This window comes from Ambystoma mexicanum, chromosome 1p, assembly GCF_040938575.1.
Source record: "Ambystoma mexicanum isolate Mex_15411 chromosome 1p, UKY_AmexF1_1, whole genome shotgun sequence".
NCBI classification, from domain to species: domain Eukaryota; kingdom Metazoa; phylum Chordata; class Amphibia; order Caudata; family Ambystomatidae; genus Ambystoma; species Ambystoma mexicanum.
In genome coordinates this window covers 1,480,879,196-1,480,901,096 of record NC_090921.1, presented here as the reverse complement: position 1 = coordinate 1,480,901,096, position 21,901 = coordinate 1,480,879,196, and positions in this window count along the sequence as shown.

The following is a 21,901-nucleotide window of genomic DNA, read 5'->3' as shown; positions in this document are numbered from 1 at the left end:
AGGCCTTCTGACAGACTCTCTAGACCTTTTCAGTCATTGATTACCTTTAAAATGGCTCGCGTAGGTAATAAGGATGCCATGGCACCTTCCTATACCATCAACCATAGTCCAAACTCTGTTCCATTCTGTATACCAAAAGAGGGAACCCAAAGAATGGGTACATTTGAGGGATGTACAAAAACTGCAGTACAAACCAGTGAGGATAGACCTTTGTATGTAGGAGATCCTGTTTACTTCATTTGTGCTGATGAGGCATATCCATGGTTACCCAGAGATTGAGAGGGTACTTGTTATTTGAGCATATTGTTACCAGGAGTATATGTCGCCACCACTGCTGAAGTCTCTAAAACTCGTCCCCGGCGGGATGAGAATGGTGACACTCCTTCGCAAATTCTGGGTGATGTTGCCAAATCCTTCATGCCATTCTGGGGACAAATAATACATTCCCAAGATATTAGAAAATTGGCAAGAGTGTTAGAGAAAACCATTAGTGAGACCACTGACAGCCTGTATAATATGACGCTAGAGCAAAAGGCTATTAGATTAGTGGCTCTCCAAAATAGGATGGTGCTAGATATCATTCTAGCTGAGCATGGTGGGGTATGTAAAATGGTGGTATCTGCGTGTTGTGTCTTTGTACCTGATTCCTTCCCCACTATATTTAAGGTGATCAAGAATTTACATGTCTTATGTACTGAAGTATACGTTCCAGAGGGAAACTGGGATATTAGTACATGGTTCTGGGACTTGTTGCGATCTTGAGGTTGGAAAATCTTTGCAATCTTAATGGTAATTCTTGGCATTATACTGCTTTGCTGTTACATATAATGTCTGCCTGTCATGTGTTATATAATAGGAGGAAGTTCTGCACAGGCAATAGGTACACTAGACCCTAAAACCCATATGCCCAGGTGAAATTTAGAATGCCTTACTAATGCAGGATACTACCATCAAGGAGTTAATGGCGATTAAATGTTTTCGAAAAAAACAGTGACTCTGGATGTTCAGACGACGATACATGGACTTCGGATGATGCTACTGTTTAATGCTCTTGGCTTAGGCCAAAAGGAGGGTTTTTTAAAGTATATTTCACATAATACCGCTTGATAATAGGGGCCTAAGCGCATTCGCATCGCACAGAAAATCGCATTTGAATGAACGTGAATAAGGCTGACTACACTGCCATTTTAGAATCATCCGCCATTTTGATTAACTCCTGTTTTTGTCTCAAGTTAAACTTTGTGTTTTCAGCTCTAGCAGAGAAAAATGAACTTTGCACTGTGTCAACGCAGATAAACATGCTGTGGCTGCTGAGAGTGGATTGTCTGTCCTGCACTAAGAAACCTTGGAGCTAAACTAGAGTTGAACTGAACAGTAATTTAGATGTTGTCTGTACCAATAGCGTCATTCTCGTTCAAACAGCGGAAAAGAATGTTGAATAGCTGAAACCGTGTGCCTTTGCAGAACTCTTTGTGTATGTTCCTTGAAACTGGATTAACTTTAAGCTTGGAAACAAATGTTACCATTTTATCATACTTGCAGAAAAACATGTCTAGTTTTTGAGGAAAACATTAAAAAATGTATAGTTATTTGAATCTGAATTAGTATGTGAACAGGCTGTTAACCCTAATGAATATGTAACTTGAATATAGGCTGGACAATGTGTCTGGCTTTGTGAGAGAACTGTATAAATATGCACGCTTTGTAATGTCCAGCACTCTCTCATCTCACAGTGTCCGCTACCACACATTGGGAGGTGTTGAGAGACCAGACAGCTGTTCTGCAGAACAAATGTGTACTTGTACCATTGTACTCGTGACTGGCATATTTCTATTGAGTGGTATTTAGCCTCGATATTTCTTTAATCTTTCAACTCTAGGGAGTTCATCACAGAATTCTTCATAGTTTGCACAATCGTGTATAGGCTCTCCTTCGGTAATTGGCTCAGCTATAAACATGGCTGGATTCACTATTTTACATTGAACTATTTTAATCACTGGAGTTGATATGATAACCTCATAGGCACAAGCCCTTTGACTAGTCAACATGCCTTTTGGTTTTTGTAAAATGGCAATTAATGTGTGTTCAACAAATAATGTCATGGAGCATCCCATCACTATGCTTGTAGCCTTTTCTATGGCGAACTCGGCAGCTGCCAAACTTTGTTTGCATGGAAAGTGACCTCTCATTAGTGGGTCCAAAATTCCACTGTAATATGCGAGGGGCTTGTACCCCAATGTGGTTCTCTGTGCGAGTACTGCTGTCATAAAAGTACCATGTATGCGAGAATAAAAATAATTCCTCTGCATAATTGGGGATCTCTAGAACTGGAGCTGTGCAGATTGCTTTTTTAAATTCATCAATTCTTACATTGCTTCAGTCCACACGATTTTTTCTTTTGTTGCCTGTGCTTTTTTCAAGGCCTGTAAAAAGGGCCTTGTATATGAGCTGTAGTCAAAGACCCATGATCTGACATAATTACATAGTCCTAGACAACTATGCATTTGTTTTATCGTGTGTGGCTTGGCTTTTTTTAAAATGACCTCAGCTCTTTCAGGGGTCACTTCTTTCCCTCGTGTGAAATCAATTGGCCTGTGTACAACACTTCTTGTTGACAATATTGTAACTTTCCTTGTATACCTTATACCTTTGTCAGCAAGTATAATCATCAGCTGAACAGAATTGCGTCTGCACTCTTCCTCTGTGGTGCTGCAAACTAGAATGTCATCTACGTATTGCAGCACAATGCTCTCTAAAACAATATTGGTCAAGTCCATCTGGAGGACTATGTTAAAAATCGATGGGGACTCACAGTACCCCTGAGGCAGCCTTGTGCTTTTTAATCGCACTTGTCTAAAAGTAAACAATGTAAAATCTTGTGAGTCTTTGTGCAATGGGATTGAGAAAAACACATTTTTCAAGTCAATCACTGTGTAATATCGTGCATCAACAGATATATTACATAGAATCGTAGACGTGTTAGGGACTAGAGGAACTCAGCCTCTTTTTCCACAGGGTACACTGATGTATTACACGGTGACTCTGACGTCACTCAGATACCTTCATCCATCATGGCTGAAATCGTTTTAAAAATTCCTTCATCTTCCTTTCGAGACATGGGATATTGTGCTCGAGGTAAAATTGCTCCTGGTTTCAATTTAATCTTTACTTCCCCAACTCCTTTCAGAAACCCTACGTCATAGGGACTGGTGGTCCATAATGAAATTGGCACTTTCGCCATATCTTCATCAAAATATTCAGGACGCTTCTGTGCTAGCATCATTCTATGTGGAACTTCTCTCTTAATCGTCTTTACCCAATAAGTAATGCACATTTGAAATATCACAAAATCGTCAGATCTGTCATCTCCAAACAAGTCTTCATCAGTGACGTCAGTCATTCTGCAACCTTCCTCAATGGCAATTATTGTGCTCCATCGTCTACATTTATCATCTGTTGCATCAAGCAAAGCCATATTTCCTCGAACTATAGCTGCTTCTATGGAAAATGTGCCCCTCCACTTCGTCCATGGGTATCTGAGGTCTAAATAGAAACTCATCTGGTATTCTCTTGGTTCTGCCTACTAGACCTTACAGCCATGTTAACAAAACATGTATCCCATAATGGAACACTTCGGGTTCCAACGGTATTGCTCTAGGTGCTACTTGCCCTGCGTATGCCCTGATTATTTTGCATATGTTTAAATAATGCATTCCCGGTGTTAAGCATACTATGCCATCATCTGTAAACGAAATGGTCATATTAATTTTTGTCATCAAATCTCGTCCTAATATGTTGACAGGTGTTTGCCTCGAATAAAGCAGTGGCCCCTTTATATCGAATTCTCCTATGGAGACTGGTAATTCTTTTGTAAAAGGAACACGACTCGTTGCTCCTGTAAAAGCCTGAGTATTCATCGCCAGACATTGAAAATTTACCCTCGCATATGCGCAAGCGTGTTGCACCTGTGTCCACTAAGAAGGAAAAAGCTTTGCCGCCTATAATTACGTCCACCCTTGGCTCCTCATGAGGATTCGGCGTAATAGATAGGACTGAACACATCAGGTCTCCCAGTGTGCTGTCCTATTTCGGGTACAGTCTCACTCCATCACTCATGAATGGATTTCCTCCATCAACAGTAACACCTCCTATTCTACATGTCATGGACGGTTCTGTGTTTGTATTCTGCTGAAGTTGCATAGGAGATTGCTGCGATTGTCCTTGTGGTTGATTACCTGTTACTTGCTGTGATTGCAAGCCTTCCTGCACTCTCAGCGCTTGCTGCTGCACTGTTTGATCTTGCGCAAATCCATTTCCGCCCTGCTGCGAATATGCAGGTGGATTTTGCATTCTCTGTCTTGAAAATTGATAATTGTTTATCATCCCTTGGCTTCTACACATACAAGCTATGTGTCCTGTCATTCCACATGTCCAACATACAAGCGACTGTCTCCCCATCTGCCCATATTGCATGTTCTGATTACCATTTTGCATATTATGGAACCCTCCCTGATTATTCTGCCAATACCCATGATATCCTTGCCAACCTACTCTCGATATGCCCTTCCTCTTGGAGCATATCCATTATTTGTCTGATCAAACTGTCTTTGGTGATTTACTTGTGGCATATGCACTGCCTGCTGCAAATTTGATCCACCTACGTTAGTTAACATTGCCCCTTCAATGGCAAACTTAAATAGCTTTTTGTGAACTAATTTTGCTTCTTCACCTTTTCGTGCATCGTCCTTTTTGCGATTCTTTTCCTGCAGGAGTCTGCAATAATGTGCAATGGTTAACTGGATTTCCGACCATGGTTTAGCTTCAATCCCCACTAATTTCTTGAGCTGTTTCTGTACCTGCTCTGGCAGCCCTTGGCATAATATATGATAAAATACAGGTATGGACTTCCCCCAAGCTTCCCTTGTTTCAAGCGCCCATGTGTCTTGAAAACTTTGAATGTAAAGCAACGTATTCTCTCCTTCCTTTATTTTTCTCGTCATTATAGCTCCCATATTGGACGTGTCCGGATATAGCACTCGAAGCGCTTTCCAAATCGCTGCTCTACAGGAATTTAACGGCGCTCCATTGTGTGCCGTGGTGACTGTAGTCACACCAGGGTAACCTGCTCGTTCCCACACGTCATCAGCTCTCTCACCAAGTATGGTGATTAGAAGACCTTTAATGTCCCCTATAGCTAATGTGTTCCCTCCCGTCATTTTTCTAACTCATGTATCCATTTCCTAGCACCGGAAGTTAAATTTGGGAGTTTTCATTTTAAATGTTCTCTTTCCATCTGGGGCCATGGTATGTATTGCGGCCTGGCCCCTCCCTTTTCCAATAAGGGGGACTGTGACGCTCCAACCTCATTCTCATCCCTCTTCATTTATCTATCTATATATCACCAGGGTAATATTCCCACATCGCCGTCTACCTGGCAGTTCTCTTAGCCTGCTTACATAAGGCGGGGACTCCCCCCCCCTCTGACCATGGGGTTGCCTTTTATGTTGATCTGACTGTGTCAGTGGCTGTGGTGCCTAAGACATAGGTATTTCTGAATCTGACCACCTTACTCCCTTATCCGTAGGCACATATCCCTCTGGATCACATATATCTTTTCCCTTTTCCCTCAGGAAGATTTCCCTTTCTTCATCTGGTACTTCTTGTGCCCAACTCATGCAACTTCTCACCTCATCATCTCTATTTAACGTTAGTCTGTCTAAAGACAGCTCCTTATGTCTCGTACTACAGGAGGCTTCCTCCGTGTCATACAACTGAGTGCTCTCGAGACGATCATTTTTTCCCTTCCTTTGTGATTCTTTCTGGGTTTGCATTTCGTGATACACCTTATCAATCGTCTCCCGAATGCTTTGTGAGTCAAACTCGTCTTCTAGATTTACTCTAGACGTGCCCGGTAATGACTCAAACTCGGGGAAGAATTCCTCTATGTCTTTCCATGCTACTCGTCGATTGGGATTTATTATTTCCCTTTCCAAATATTCGAGATCTCGTGCTTTCTGTCTTCTTTTACGTTCCATGTCGTCATCGACTTCTTTGTGCTTTCTCGCTTCCTCTTACTCTATCTTCCTCTTTCTTTTTCATATCCCTTCGTTCATATGCCCTTCGTATTTCCTCATCTCTTCGTCTATGTATCATTTTCTCTTGTATCCTTTCCTGTTCATCATCTTCTATTCTTTTCTCTCAGTCTTTCCTGTTCATCTGCTGCTCTCCTTTTATTATCACGTTTTCTTTGCTCTTCTGCTCTTTCTTGCTTTTTAGCTTGCTCATCATGATATAAATGTTCTTGTCTTTATCTATCTTTTCTTTTCGCTCCTTCATCTTTCAATTGTTCCTCCCTCTCTTTGTCTTTTCTGTCTTGTTCGTCTTGATCTCCCCTTTGTCTTACCTCTTCAATGCTTTTACCATCGAGCTTAAGTAAAATCTGACCTCCCAACCATTTTTTCTGTACGAGCGCTATCTCAGTTTTATCCTTATCTCCTTTCCATCTTTTTATTTCTCTCCTTATGTCTAAAGATGTACTTGCTCGATCACTTCTCTCCTTGTCGCGTCTCTCCTTGTCTCTCGGGACTTTGGAGTTTATATCTTTCTCAGTATATTTCTCTTGGCCCTCATCACTACTTTGTGTAGGTGACTCAAATGACGGATTACTATATCCCATCCCTGCTTTAAGTTCTCTTAATGGGTATAATTCTTCGTCTTTCTTAATCTCGTCTTTCATTTCAGATGGGGCGGCCGGAGCAGAAGGCTCTTCACCCCTCTCTTTGCATATAAAGGAGGCTCCTCCTCCTTCTTGTGTTCATATATTTTCCAAAGCTCTAGACTCGCTAGGCGTTTTTCTAACTTTTTTCCTGTGTACACAGCATGCAAATATGCCGTCATATGCTGCAGAACTGCTCTCGATAATGACCCACCTTGTGGCCATGGCATAAAAATTTTATCTCCAGTTCCTTTAACCCATTCTGCAATGTACTTACTGTTTAAGTTTAAGCGCGTACTTTGGTAGCTGTTTGCAAAGATGCACTGATGGCATAACTTCTTCCATTTCTTAACCTTTACTTTTCTCTTTGCTACCACTTGCTTATGCTTTAGTTACAGTTTTACAATTTTACGTCTCAATCAACATACACTTATGAGCAAGCACCAACCGTCACAAGCTCCAATCCCGTCACAATGCAATTTTTTTTTACTTTAATCTTGCTAAAAAACAACCATCAAAGTTTAATCTTAAAACAATCACTTTTCGTGTCTCTACTTCACATTTTTTAATCACTTAAAACATTTCTTTTTTCAACTCTGACAAAACAGACAGACTTGACCGGTCACATATACATACTGCCTACGATCTTCTTCTAAGACTCGTCTTACCCTCTAGATTCTGCTCCGATTGGAACTTTAGCGAATTCCTTTAAGAAAGTCTTTAAACTAATCTCATCTCCTATATTGTTCCACGTAAAGGGGTTCTGAATTAAAGCTTCTGCTAGCACTCTTTAAAGTCTAGGAACAGGGCGTATCCTCATAGCGTGGCTACACTTACGACTATTTTTCCTCATATATTACTTGATCATACTCAAGTCAATAAATATCTCGTTTCCCATATACATATATATTACACTTTTACTCTTGCATTATATTTTATCCGGCTTCCCTCCGTTACTCTCCGTTATTTACTACACATGCATCCCTTTGCCACACTCTTTGGTCTATTCACTCACAGTTCACATGTTTTTCATCTTTGGACCCTCAGGATCACCGCCTTCGTTACCGCCTCTTCGAGACGCTTTCTGATCCGCTTCTCGTAGATGTGGGAGGAGTTCCTATATCAAAATAGGGGTCTTGTCAAACCTTTCCCTGCAGGGGTTTTACCTATTCTAACCACTATCTACGTGGAGCCTCATGTCCTGTCAGCCGAATGGCAAAGGTTGTGCGATATTGCAAAGACTCTAAAATTACTTATGTCGACGGCGATGGCATCTTATCTAACCATCAATCTCTGCTACCAAATGAACTGGAAGCTTCCAGCCCTTTAAGATGAGAAGCAATACCCTGGAGATGGGTGGGGATGCAGATTCTACTCATACATCAATAATCAAGACGACACAAATATTTTGGTAAAGTTTGTCTGTTTTTATGCAAGTCTTAAAACAGGGAGTACAACGAATATCAGCAATCGCACGATACTCTAACTCTCAACTACTTCATAAAAATGTTGGGTTCTTATACCCATAATTGGTCAAAGCTGACGTGTTGACCTGCGTCATTACCAACGTCATCCTACATGTCAAACTTCAGAAACGTATTGGGAAGCAGGATTGGGTCTAACTGAATAACTAAGCATAGGTACTATATCTGTATGGAGTAATGGAGAAAGGTAATAGGATAGCTTACATCAGGTGGGGCAACTAAGCCCTCCCTCCAAAATGGCCACTCTGAACGTCACTAAATGTACAATGTACAATTGGCTAAACAAACTATAGGACCCCTAACCGCGTGGTCTCCTACAATTGGTTGGCTTCTAAACCCTGTCAGTAATTCTACCTACGTGAGCAGCACGCAGACTGAACAACCAGGTGCTCTGAGAATTTTTAAGGAGTATGGGTGCTATCCGGCTTCCGTGTGTAGGTGTGACCATCTCGTCCGTCCAACTTTCTTCCATCACATGAATGGACACCATGAATTGAGCCTTTTTGAGTATTTGATTTTATTCTCCAATAGTCCTCTGACCTCTTGTTTTTACTTGACCTTCTTGAACATGAGCTTCTGTACTTTCACGTTAATTGTATCACATGTCAGCCAAATGCTAGTTTGATAAGACCTTTTGTAACTGCAACATGAGGCCTTCTCGTGTTGTTCAGTACTGCTTTATACGTAGTGGAACCATTAATTCTTCACTTAATCCATATGTATCTATGAGTTATATAGGTATACGTTGGCACTTGTCGCAGTCTAATCTATTTAAGCATGTGGCTAGCTCCATGATTGCTTTGCTGCTTGCGTTTTGTTGCATTTGTACACGTTTATACTAACTAAATATCTTCATCATGTTTGTGGCATAGGTTTCTTCACCATGATCCCAAGATGTCACTTATCCTTGGTATTTCTTTGCTCTTTATAATCGTCTGCCTCTCTGGTCTGATTATCTTTCTATCTGGGTGTCGATTCAACTTTGTATGATGTCACCATTCATCCTGGTCATTCAGTTTCTTTGTTTCATCAGGAATCTCGTTCAAATGGCCATCATATTGTCTTGGATGCAAGCATGGTTTCCTCAATGGGTACTTTACTTCCCGTATTCTCTTGGGTATAGGTATTTGTATGGGTACTGCACAGAGTCCTCTATCTTCTCTTTGTTGGTTTAACTGCTCAGTATACGTCACATATTTTGGTTCATACGTTTCAGATAATGAAGACGGGGCAGTTGGAGTGGGGGTACTTGACTCCTCCTCTACAGGGTCAATACATTCCTTTTCCTACAGCCCTCCACCTCGGCCTCAAGTTGGGTTTCCAGAGCTTTCAATTGTTTTTCTTCACTGCTTCAATTGCAATGAGCTCCCCCTCATAGTCGCTTCAAAGGCATCCAATTTGGTGCTCTCACCTGTGTCCTCCGATCTATTTGTGTCGTAGAATTGGGCAATCTTATCTTCCAGTTCCTCCCTTATAACAGGGTCCCTTATTAAGTCTCCTGGGGTCCTCCACTCCAACATACCGCAATTATGTTTGGGGACGTTAAGCTCCATGGTGACTACGGCATGATCAGCTATCCCAATCAGGCCCACCTCAAAACCCTTAATCTTACCTAGTAGGGGCGCCAAGACCCACACATAATCAATGCACGAGTGGGAGCCGTGGATGCTAGACAAAAAGGTGAACCCCTCCTCGCACCGCTCTCCAGCCATCTCGTAAGCTCAGATTATAAAATGTGTCCTGCAAAGTCTTGGAGGCCACCCCTCCCTTGTGACAAGCCCCTGAGGAGCTCCTAGTCCGTGACCAGGCCCGATTAAAGTCCCCCATCATTATGATGTCGGCTTTCGCGAACCCTTCCTTGCTCATTGGTAAGTCCTTCATAAGTTCCTATAGGCCAACATTTGGGGCGTAAATTGATGCCACTTTGTAGTCCTTTCCACCAACCTCCCCTCTCACCATGATATACCTGGGCCCCTGATTCGCCTTTGAGTCCGTAATCCTCAGGTCACAGCCTTCTCTGAAAGCGAGTGCCACCCCACCAGTCTTATTAGGGCCTGAAGCATGGAAGACCTTGGAGAACACCATGTCAAAGCCTCCCCTCATCCCTTCGTAGGAGATGGGTTTCTTGAAGGGCCCGTTTGGCTGACTTAGTAAACTCCATACATCTTTTCCTCTTATAGGGGAGTTTAAGCCCCTAGCATTCTGCGTCAACGTCACCCACTTGAACTTGAATGGCCCTGTAACTCTCACCTCTGGACCCCTATTGCTTTTGTGGAGATCCTTTGTCTCCTCCATAACCTGTGGTGCCCCCGTTCCACCACACAGTTGTCTCACCATTTCCCCACTCCCCTTCAACCCCAACTTTGGCCCCGGGACCACCGCCCTGTCTCTTAAAGAGGGTCCTTGTGGTGGGGACCTCTTCCTTCTGCGATTCCCCACCATCGCCTATTCCCAAGGCCTGGGTCTGGCATGGGCATCAGGTTGCGGAGGTGGACCTTCCTGTTTGTCAAAGGTCTAGATTAATCTGTAGTAGAGCACTGCCTTCCTGGTGGATGTGATACATCTTTGCGACCCCTCCCTGTCAAACGCCAGCTCAAAGGGAAATGTCCATTTGTATCAGATTCTCCATTTTGACAATTCTCAGACCACAGGGCCCTTTAGCCTCCTTTTCAGCAGTGTGCTCCATGCCACATTTTGACACAGTTGGATCTGGGCCCCTGGTATGTTAATGGCTCCTTAGCCCTCAGTGCACAAAGTACTGCTTCCTTCTGTGAGTATTGCGTAAATGCTGCAAGGACATCTCTTGGTCTGCTGTTAGGATTCCTTACCAGTCAGCCAGTTCTGTGGACGTGGTCCAGACCCACCTCTTCCGGTGTTTTGTCCCACAAGATGTGAGCAAATAACATGATTTGCGATTTAAGATCCTGATCAGAGACCTCCTCCGGAAGGTTTTTAATATGAATGTTCATCTTTCTTGACCTGTTCTCCAAGTCCTCCATTTGCAATTCCAGGTACTGCGTGGCGGCGTTTAGGCTCTCAATTGCTTCACTATATTCCCTAGAGTACGTCTCTACCTCTTGAGGGCCCCTTTTGAGAAGGTCTGTTCTTTCACCCAGTTGGCCCATTTCTTGCTTCATCTCGACCAATGCTCCGATAAGATCTGAACGCATCAGCTGGAGCTTGTCCTGAAATTCCTTTATGAGGGAGGACTGCAGTTCTCGCTAGTTATTATGCAGGTCTTGCCATAAGAGGGCATCTGCAGACATTGCTGCCACAGGTTTCCCCGACCCTACCATCATTATCATCCTTGCTTTATTGGTTGGTCTAGAGTCCTGTGGTCCCCATATGGTAGGTAGGGTGCCTGGTGGGTCCCCTGTATAGGAGGTGTGCGTCTGGGATTTAGGGCATCACTTTGACATCCATATGTCCCTGTCGGGTGTCAGAGTCTGATCTTGGCACTCGTGATTCCAGTGAGGCTCTTCCACCTTCTTCACAGGGTCAGCACTGTTGCCTCCCATCCATGCACTATTGGGACATTAATTTGTTCCCCTTGGTGATCTGGAATGGCCTCCGTACAGCCGGGACTCCATTCGGTGGGTGTCAATGTCCTCCCAAGTCTCCCGAGTTAGGGAGTACCTGTGTGGCACTCTTATCCTTGGCAGGGCCCCCCACCAGCATAACCAAAAGGGAAGGCGGCAAGAATGCTTGGGGTATTATAGTGTCCTAGTCTTGTGAAGTATAGGATCTGTAGGGTGTTGCAATGGCCCAACCTCAAGTCAGAGCCACCCATTGGTGGGTCAGTGCTCTCTCTCCTCAGCTCCTACACCCTCTGGTCGGCTGGCCTATGATTGCAAATAATCCTCATGGGGAGTGTGAAAGCTTCCTCCGCCCACAGCGCTGGTCTGACTCGCTGCTGTAGTCGCTTCGAAGACTACCAGCATTGTAGTCTTCAGAAGTGGGGGCCTTCCGCAGAGTCTGTGACGTTTCTTTGCAGGTGTCCTGGTAATATACAGCGGCTCAACCCCCCGCCTCACAGGGAAGGCTTTCGCATGGCGGGTGACTGCAATCCCTGTGCCGCAGCTGCGTGTCCCAATGACCTGTATGGTGTGCTCTCTGCAAGCCTCTCCTGCTTCTCTCATCAGGATCCTCAGGTTCTCGGATGAACTCGTTTGGGCGGCAGGTATGCGGCCAGAGTGTAGGCTCACTCGCCAGTGGCTTTGCTGTGAGCCCCTGCACTCAATCCCAATACAAATCTGCATTCTGAGCCAGGCCACCTCATTCCACCCATGTAGTTTGCTCAGGCGGTTCTTCACTAAGCCTGAATGGCTGACTTTCACAGCGCTAGAGCCTTCCCACTCACGGCAGGATGTTTATGGGGGTAATCTGATGCTCTGAGGTGGTGGGGGAGCCAATTTAGGTTTGGAGGGTACACATCTATCAGCTGCCAGCGGCCATCTTGAATCCTAGGAGTAGATTTTATCTCCCTTTTGGTCTTGTTGCCCTTGTGTAAGGCTCTCATTTGTTTAGAGGCCTCGGTGTATGCTTGAGCTGTCTCACCGGTAACATAAAGGAAGGTAGGAAGGCCATTAACTAGCTTTTCTAGCGCTAATGCCTCCATTACCTCTGGCAAGGACTACTTCCCTAACCATTGGTACAGGGTGTCTTGAATATGTGCCCCTAGTTCTAGTGGGGTCTCATTCAGGCCTAAACGGATGTCCCGTAACTTCTGCCGGTGGAAAGTTTCAGTTTGGCCGACCCTATACAGAAGTCCTTGTGTTATCTCCACAAATAAAGTAGTGCCCAGGGGAGTTAGTTTTGTCTTTACCCTGTCGGGTTGGGAGATAGAGAGGCCATGCCCAAGATGCATATCCTTATCCCCAGGAGGGAAGTACCTCCAAATGAGATCCTCCCACATGCTAGACTATCGGTCAGCATCCTCATCTCCCTAGCCTCATGGAAAGGGGCTCCCATCTGGGCAGAAGTGATGCCATCTGAATGATTGTAAAACCTCTGACATGAGTGACATAAATGTCATCCCTTGATCCGTTTACATCTCTTTTAGGAAACCTATGAGAAATGGGAAGGGGAGGAGATGTAGCATTTGCTGACTTGTGTTGTAGCGTAAGGTAGAGGCCTCTGGCTATCTGGTTGCCTAATCCACAGTAACAAGGATGTGCATATTTCCTAGTTTCGATGGTTCAAGAGGACCCAAGATATCAATGGCGATACATGAAAAAGGGACTTTGACAAAGGGCAGAGGTTATCACAAAGTTCTTCACTTCCGCATAGATGCCTGGCCAATAGAACTTAGGCATAAACTGGTTTTGTGTTTCCCAACACCCTGATGCAGATTCATTCAAAACCTTCCACCCATCACTTTTGTGGTTATAGTTTGTCGAGAGAGGGTATGCCCAGATGTGGATTCCTTGCTCGCTGCGCCATGGGTAACCAAGCTTCACTTCACTGAGGAGGCCCAACAAGGCTGACACATGTCTGGAGTTGCTTGCGCTTCCGTGCAGAGGGGACCTGGCCTAGCAGTTCGGACTGGGCTGCTACCATTGGTGGCAGTACCTGACTGATTTGCATATGGATGGACCCCTTTTGCAATGGTGCAAATGGGCTAAAAAACAGTGGTGTGGAAGGTTGCCCAGAGCAATGCCAGTGGTGCAGATTCATTCAAAACCTTCCACCCATCACTTTTGTGGTTATATATACCAACACCCTGATGGCCAGCAGTTAGATGGGAATGTGCCAGTTCCAGAACCTCACACCTATGACTACTGACGACCACCAGTTGTGATCTACAAGTACCTTCTCGGTAATATCTCCCCGATATAAGATGCCTTTTGGGCTCAACCCTACTCTTCCGAGATAACCTTAGAGAATGCCTCGGTGAGTATCGCGTTGTTCCGTTGGGTGGTAGTGATATCAGGGAGGAGCACGGTTTCAGTAAGGTCTGGGAGAGGTTTGTTGGTCTTAACTTTATCTGCTTCTCTAAACCCTTGTGGTCCCATATCAGTTTCTGTTTGTACAGATACTTCGGGAGGGCCAGGCAACAAGTCTTTTTCCAAAATCCCCTGAATTTTCTCTCCCTCTCGTACAGTATAGGGGTGTTTCGCAGAATTATGCAACAAGCCCTTTATATCCCTTCCATAGTCGGGGTCTATCACGTTAGCCATTACATCAAGGCTGTGTCTCCACGCTAGACCTGATTTTGAAGTCAACTGAAGTATGTTCCTTCGGGGGAGGGGGAACAAAATCAACCCTGTAGGGATCAATTGCCTCTCACCAGGTAGAATCGTAATTTCTGAAACAATCTGGATGTCAAACCTAAATGACTCGGCAGTAGCCCCAGTCAGGTTAGTGCTTTCTCATTCAATTTAGTGAACTGTAGGGTCCCCCAGTTTTCCAGAATACTGAAATGGAAAAAAATGAAGAATTATGGCAATAAATAAAGGACTATAAAATAGCCTTGCAGCCAGCCAGCAGATAGGCCCTCATTACAAGTGTGGCGGTCCAGAATTATGGGTGCCGGTTGCACCGTACCGGCACCCATTACACCGCTGTGGGTGGGGGCCATTGCACCCGGCAGGTCTGACCTGGGCGTAACGGCCCCAGCCCACAAAGTTTTCACTGAAGCACGGATATGGGGCCTCATTACGAGGTTGGCGGCAACCCCAATTCCCAGGGTCACACATTGGTTAAGGGGTGGAGGGGTGAAGTTGGGATTTGTGCCAGCTCTGCAATTGCTGCATTGAACACTTTCTTTTCCAGTTCTTAACATGAACTAAAACAATCTCATTTTTATAAAAAATGGAAAGTACACAAATCACATTACCAAACATGACTATTTTTAAACAAAATATTATAGAAGGATGTTATGCAAAATGGGAATGATTCTAGCTTCATTCTCTCCATCATCAAGGGAAGTATATAAGAACCAGCATACCAATCTATGTGATTTAACACATTTAATATGGGGTTATCTTTTGTATTTTAAAGCTTTAAATACTTCCAAAACTATGGCTTCTGACATTTTAATTCATAAACATGCATAAAAACCTTTGTCTTATACCAAAAAGCAAACAGTTTTTGTGTCAAACAAGCAGACCTTCAAATATGCTTGCCTGAGGCCTGCAACATATGGTCGGCTCTCTTCTGTCTGCCATGCTTTCCACCCAAATGGTCTCACCCTAAGTTACTAGGGGAATCCAGACGTGGACCCCTTGCTCACTACTCTTAGAGAGGCACAGCTCCTCCCTACTGATGAGGTCCAACCAGACCGAAACACGTGTCTGGGGATGCTGTTGGTACTCTTGTTCAGAGGAGAATTGCCTAGCATTTCGGTGCTGGACTGCCCCAGGGCAGGACAAAGACTGATATGTTTGGGATATTTCTTCTCTGTGAAAGATAGTGAGCTAAAGACTCTGGGTAAGTCTCTCGTAACCAGGACTAATGTCTGGCAGAGGGACTCCCAGGACCCCCCTTGTTAATTTGCATATTCAAGTAACTTTGGGTCTCACCCTAAATTACTAGGGGAATCCAGACGTGGACTCCTTGCTCACTACTCTTAGAGAGGCACAGCTCCTCCCTACTGATGAGGTCCAACCAGACCGAAACACGTGTCTGGGGATGCTGTTGGTACTCTTGTTCAGAGGAGAATTGCCTAGCATTTTGGTGCTGGACTGCCCCAGGGCAGGACAAAGACTGATATGTTTGGGATATTTCTTATCTGTGAAAGATAGTGAGCTAAAGAATCTGGGTAAGTCTCTCGTAACCAGAACTAATGTCTGGCAGAGGGACTCCCAGAACCCCCCTTGTTAATCTACATAAGAAGAAAGATCAAGTAATGGGCTAAACTATACCAGCAGCATGCACGAAGGTAAACCTCACAGAAGACAACACAGTAATGTAAGATATATTAGATGATTTGACCAGGATCACTATCGTCTGCTGGCAAATCTAGGATACAATCATGAACGCTTTTGTTCCATAGTCTTGAATTTGGATACTTATTCACCTCTTGGACTAACAGTTTATGCCATCGTTGGAGGCCATTGGCTACGTTTGAAAACACCCCATCTGAACAAACCAATTTCTAGATCTTCACCATACGGATGATATGTTCGTTTTATAGCAGCCCTTAGCTGATGCATGTACATTGCTGATAATAGCAGATGTTGTTCTGCAAAACCAAGTACGTATGCAGGCAGGTTTATAAACTTCAGACATAGGAAAGGCTCAGCCAGCATTGCTGGAATGTTATATTCTAATTTTGAATTTGAACACATATCTCTGTAACGGGTGCTTCAGACACTGAGCTAACTTCTGAAACACTGTGGCATTCAGTTTATCAATATGCACTTCAACATTGCCTATTGCACATGATCAACATAATTCCCACAGGAAGCAAAGAATGCTACAGCGTTGTGCAGTAAGGAACACAAAACTATATCTAACACAGTGAACACAGAGAGCAATACACGATGAATTGATCAAGGCAGAATATACTTGTCAAAACAGAAAGGCAATGAGTTTAGAGCCTCAGCAGCACCCTATAAAATATCCTGACGTGTGCTATTTAAGACTGGTGAACAATGGAATCTTACTTCTTCAGATCAGCTAGCCTTGTGGGGCCCCCTTACGAGGTGCGGGCCCTGGGCAAGTGCCCATTTTGCCCTCCCATAAAAACGTCTGACTGCCAGCATTCCCCAAAATGCCCCAACATCTGGGTCCGGAGCTCCGGGGGACAATGACAAGAGGTTAACAATCCAAATATCAGTGCCCTAGTAGACGAAGAAAAAGGGGATATGGAGGAAAAGATAGGCCAATCCCTGGAGGACGCTTCCTTACTAACCCATAAAAGAACCCTTCAATTAAATAAAGAAATGCAAGAAACTAGTAGCGACTACTAGAGCCAAAGGAAAGGAGAAAAATAGTGAAATTCCAAGAAACTAAAAATAAAATAGTCACCAATGAGAGAAAGGAGAACACAGAAAACACAGAAAAGAAAGTCTTCTCTTTTGGAGATCCTGTGACAACTCCTGAAGAAAAGTGGGTCAAAATAAAGAAACTGAATGAATGATACAAAACAAGATAACAGCTGTAACAGAAGCACCGGCACCGTTAGCAATGGTGCCGGTGCCTCCGAGTCCCCATTCCTGTGGAGTCCTATGGGACTCCAAGGGAATGGGGACTAACATTTTCCAGCACCTGACTTCCCGATCCGCCAGGACTTGTAATGTTCCGGTGGCACTGGGAAGTCAGGCGCTGGAAACAGTATTACGGGGTTGGCGGGAACCCAACGGTGGCACCGGCAGGTTACCGCCAACCTGGTAATGAGGCCCCATATCTTATCTCTGAAAGTGTTTATTACGAAAGATTCCCAAGCCTACTCTCATGAACTTGACGTAAAAAAGAAAGTGCATACATCGTGGCGACCCACGTTCAACTCCAAGAGATAAATGAAATCACAAAAATTCATGCCATGCTCTGAAATAACTCACACTTTCTTTGTAAACGTGGGTCGGTGTCCAGTCAACTGGTCGACGACAAACTGGTCGACTGCAATTTGGTCGACACCATTTGGTCGAATGCCAAATGGTCGAATTTTTTTTTTTTTTATATATATATATATATATGTGTTTTGTGGGTTTTCGTGTGGGGAAAAAAAATAAAGAAAAAAAGGGGGTTGGGGGGGGGGACCCCCCCAAAAAAAACCAAAAAATGGGTAAAAAAAAAAAACAAAAAAAATTCGACCATTTGGCATTCGACCAAATGGTGTCGACCAAATTGTCTGTCGACCAAATGTTTTCGACCATTTGACTGGTAACCACGTGGGTCTAAAGAAGGTAGGTTCTATGCTCCTGTTCAGATACATGGTCATTGTGATTCATCAACTCTTGTAAACACAGGATCACAGGTGACCTCGAATTCAAAACAAACCTTTGACTAACTTAACCTAGGAAGGGGGCAGGGTCATGAACTCCATCTCAAACCTCTACTAGGAGAACTTCAAAATTCCAACAAAAAGGATATATCTGCCAATGGAATTACGAATCTGGAAATCAAAATTGGGCAACAATGGGGCACATTATGAGTTCCACGGTATCCGGCCGATAATTCCGGCAGGATAACGCGAAACTACAGTACCATCTCCGCCGCCTGATATCCCGGTATTACTGGGATATTACGAATGCTGAAGACACTGGGAACTCCCCATTCCATGAAGTCCTCTAGGACTCCATGGGATGGGATGGGGTTGCCTGAATCACTGGTACTGTTATTAACAGTGCCAGTGATTCAGGCACTTATCTGCCAGTAGGGGCCTAATTTACCGGCAGGTCAGGCCTGCTGGTAGATCAGAGCTTATACCGGCAGACTTGGAGTTGGACGGTCCGGAAAGGTGCCAGTACACGTTGTTGCTGGTACCTTATTTCTGGACCGGCCAACTCGTAATGAGGCCAATGTCTGAAACATCCGGTGATCATCATGGTTTTAGGGGGCACACCCTCTCTTTACTCTTTACTGGGGAATGATTTCCTTCAGAGGTTGTTCCCCCTGATTTATTGTGTGAACCAGGTTTGGACCCAACCTAACCATCTAATCATGCTGAAGAGGAGGGCCAATAATGACAACCTAAATGGCACTTGTCACTTGATTGAAAGATACCCAAACCAAATTGATTTTCATTTTCAGAATAATCAGGTTCACGAGATCGCCATTATCTCAGTAGGAATACGGAGTAGTGAGAAGAACGCATATCAACTCATGAAAACGAATCTCTCTCCCAACAACAAATGGTGTTATATGTTGGAAGAAGATACTTTGAAGTTCTAGGCTCAGGAGGACCCCAAAAAAATCCCAAATTCTCCTGAAAAGAGTCCAGAAAAATATATTAATAATTTGGCCGACATTCAGAGAAAGGGTGAACACACATTTTTCCACATTCTGATAAATTCAGTGAAAGGTCCTGTGCTCGCCAGAGTTTGTCTCAACAATGGAAAAAGCTTCATAAGCGAGGCATTGTTTCGATGACGCCAAAAGGCGTTCAAACCATTCCAAGCTTTAAATGATCAAATCAATAGGAAGTTGGTCTGGAAAATCAAGATTCTAAACATATACTACCTAGAAGGTGCATGTTAAAAAATTCAATTGGCGAGAAAACTACTGACAATAATTGTTGGATCGGTAGAGATGCCACTTCTGAATTGTGGATCCTCAAATCTAGTATTTAAGTGAAATCTACTGCCCTCTGTGATATTGTTTAAACCCTGCCTCATCTATGCCTCTTGGCTGCTAGGCTACCTAGTGAGTTCCTTCGTGCTCTGTGCAGCTCTCCTTTTTCTCCCTCCCGCTGGGCATCTGTCCATTCCCCCCTACCTCTATGGTGCTCTCCTGCTCTCCATCTCCCCTATCTATTCCAACTGCTTCTCTATTACCTACCCTCCCTCTCTTTCGAAGCCTGGAAGGAAAAAGTTTAAGAAAAGTCTTTTGGTATCTAATCCAGGCCTGCCCATTGCTGATACATATGTCAATGCTTCCTCCAGGCAGACTATCACCAGCATTCTCTTTGTCGTTCCTTTTTTAGACCTATGGACTCACCATATGGTCTTTGTCCTCTCTCCTTTCTCTTCTTTGCCCATTAATGGTGGAACCAGATGGGATGTGCTCTTGGCTCACTTCTCATCCTCTAGGTGCATCATTAATGTCTATCAGAATGGCACTATCATGGTTTAGGGCTCTCAGCCCACATTCCTCCTTCTTGACAGGCATCTCTCATCTCTCTTTACATTCCACCCTTCTATTGCCACTCTTCTGCCTGCCACCACTCTGGCCTCTTCGCCCTTACCAATGGGTGTACCACGTCCCTGTACTCCCTCTTGTAAGACCTTTAAAGAGGGCAACCAGCTTCACTTAGCAACCTTGAATTCTCGCTCTGTTGTTAAACATACCTCAGACATCTGTGAATTCCTTGAAGACTTTGACCTTGACGTCCTCACTCTTACCGTGATGTGGCTCAATGCCACTGATTTTGACACTCTTCATCCTCAAGGCTACAAGATCCTCTCCAAGTCTGGCTTAACCGAACCTTGTCTTCCCTGAATTGATCCCCGCCTCTATCAAACCCATTCAACCCTACATTCAATCCTAATCCTCCTTTGAAAGTCTTGTCTATAAATGTTGCATCTCTCCTACCCTGTCAATCACCTTCGCTACTATCTACAGGATCCCTGGGCCGGTCTCCCTCTTCCTGTCGGAGTGGGCCAACCTCACTTCCTCTCTCCTGACCTCTACCTCTAAGCTTCGGCTCCTCTGAGACTTCAAAGTAGCCGTCTTTACTGCCTCTTTCACTCCCCCTCGACCCCTGCTATTCATTGTCACTCTGACTCAGTCCTTGCTAACCGTCACCTCTCCAACACCCTTGACATACTTGGCCCTGCCATGAGGATCTGCATGAAGCCTGCCTCCAAGTGCAACAGTTGGTATGATTCTGACCTAGCCTCGCTGAAGAACAAGTCCAGAGTTGCAGAACGGAAGTGGTTGGCTTCTCACACCTTCTCTGACAAACTGGCCTGTCCCCTGCTCCAAAGGCATTACAGACTCTCCATCCGGTACAAGAAGTGGGTCCATATTCAAGCCTACATCTCTGGTGACAGTAACAATACGGCCACACGTTTCAAAATCTGTAAGGAACTTGCCAATCCTACTGCAGTCTCTCCTTCTCTTCCTTCCAAGGCCCACTGCACGGCCTTGGCCTCCCATTTCTCAACCAAAAGTCAGGACATCCTGTCCTCACTATCCTCCACTCCCCTCCCTCCTCCACCTGCTCTTAGGCCTCCCTTGGCCCCTCTCTCTCCATCCCTCCACTCTCCTCCTCCTCACCCATAGCACCGGATGAGGTCACCAAGACTGTTTGCTCTATGAAAGTCTCCTCTAAATAAGTGCTAACCTGCTCCTCTAGAACTTTTAAGGACAATATTGCCACCCTTGCCCCATCTTTGGCTGAGTTCTGCAGTCACTCCTTTGCCATTGGCTCCCTCCCATCACCTCTCAAGCACTCCCTTGTGCACGAAATCCTAAAAAAGCTGTGTGCTGACCGTTCCTGCCTGGCTAACTACTGCCCTATCTCCACTAGCCCCTTCTTGTGCAAACTCCTGCAGAAGTTGGTTGTCTCCCACTAATCCACCATACTGAATCTCTTGGCTGTCTCCACAACCACCAGTCTGGCTTCAGAGCATCCAGAGGCACACAAACAGCTTGGGTTCTGCTTGCCATGGTATGCCCAGCATGAGTTCATGAGACTTCTCTCTGCAGAGGGAAACACACGTGCAGTACTTCGTGACACGTGTTTCAAACCCTATCAGCGTGCGGAAGGTAAATGTTCAGCAAACTACACACGATGCGAGTTGCACCCAAGAAATGACTGTATGCACTCAAGCCTCACACGCATACTCCTTGAAACACTTAACAAAAGCCTGGGGAGGGCTCGTCGGCACCCCCTAGGCAATGTGTTATCCCGCATTGGACGGACACACCGCCGTGATCTGCTCTTTACCCTTATGAGGGACAGAGCCTTTCAGGAGCACATCATCTCACTGCCTGGCCCAAGTCCTGCATAAGTCTTCCAAGAACATCTGCACACCTGCTCTCCTCCGGCCCATGCCTGCCACTCCAACAATCAGCAACAGGCAATACGGGC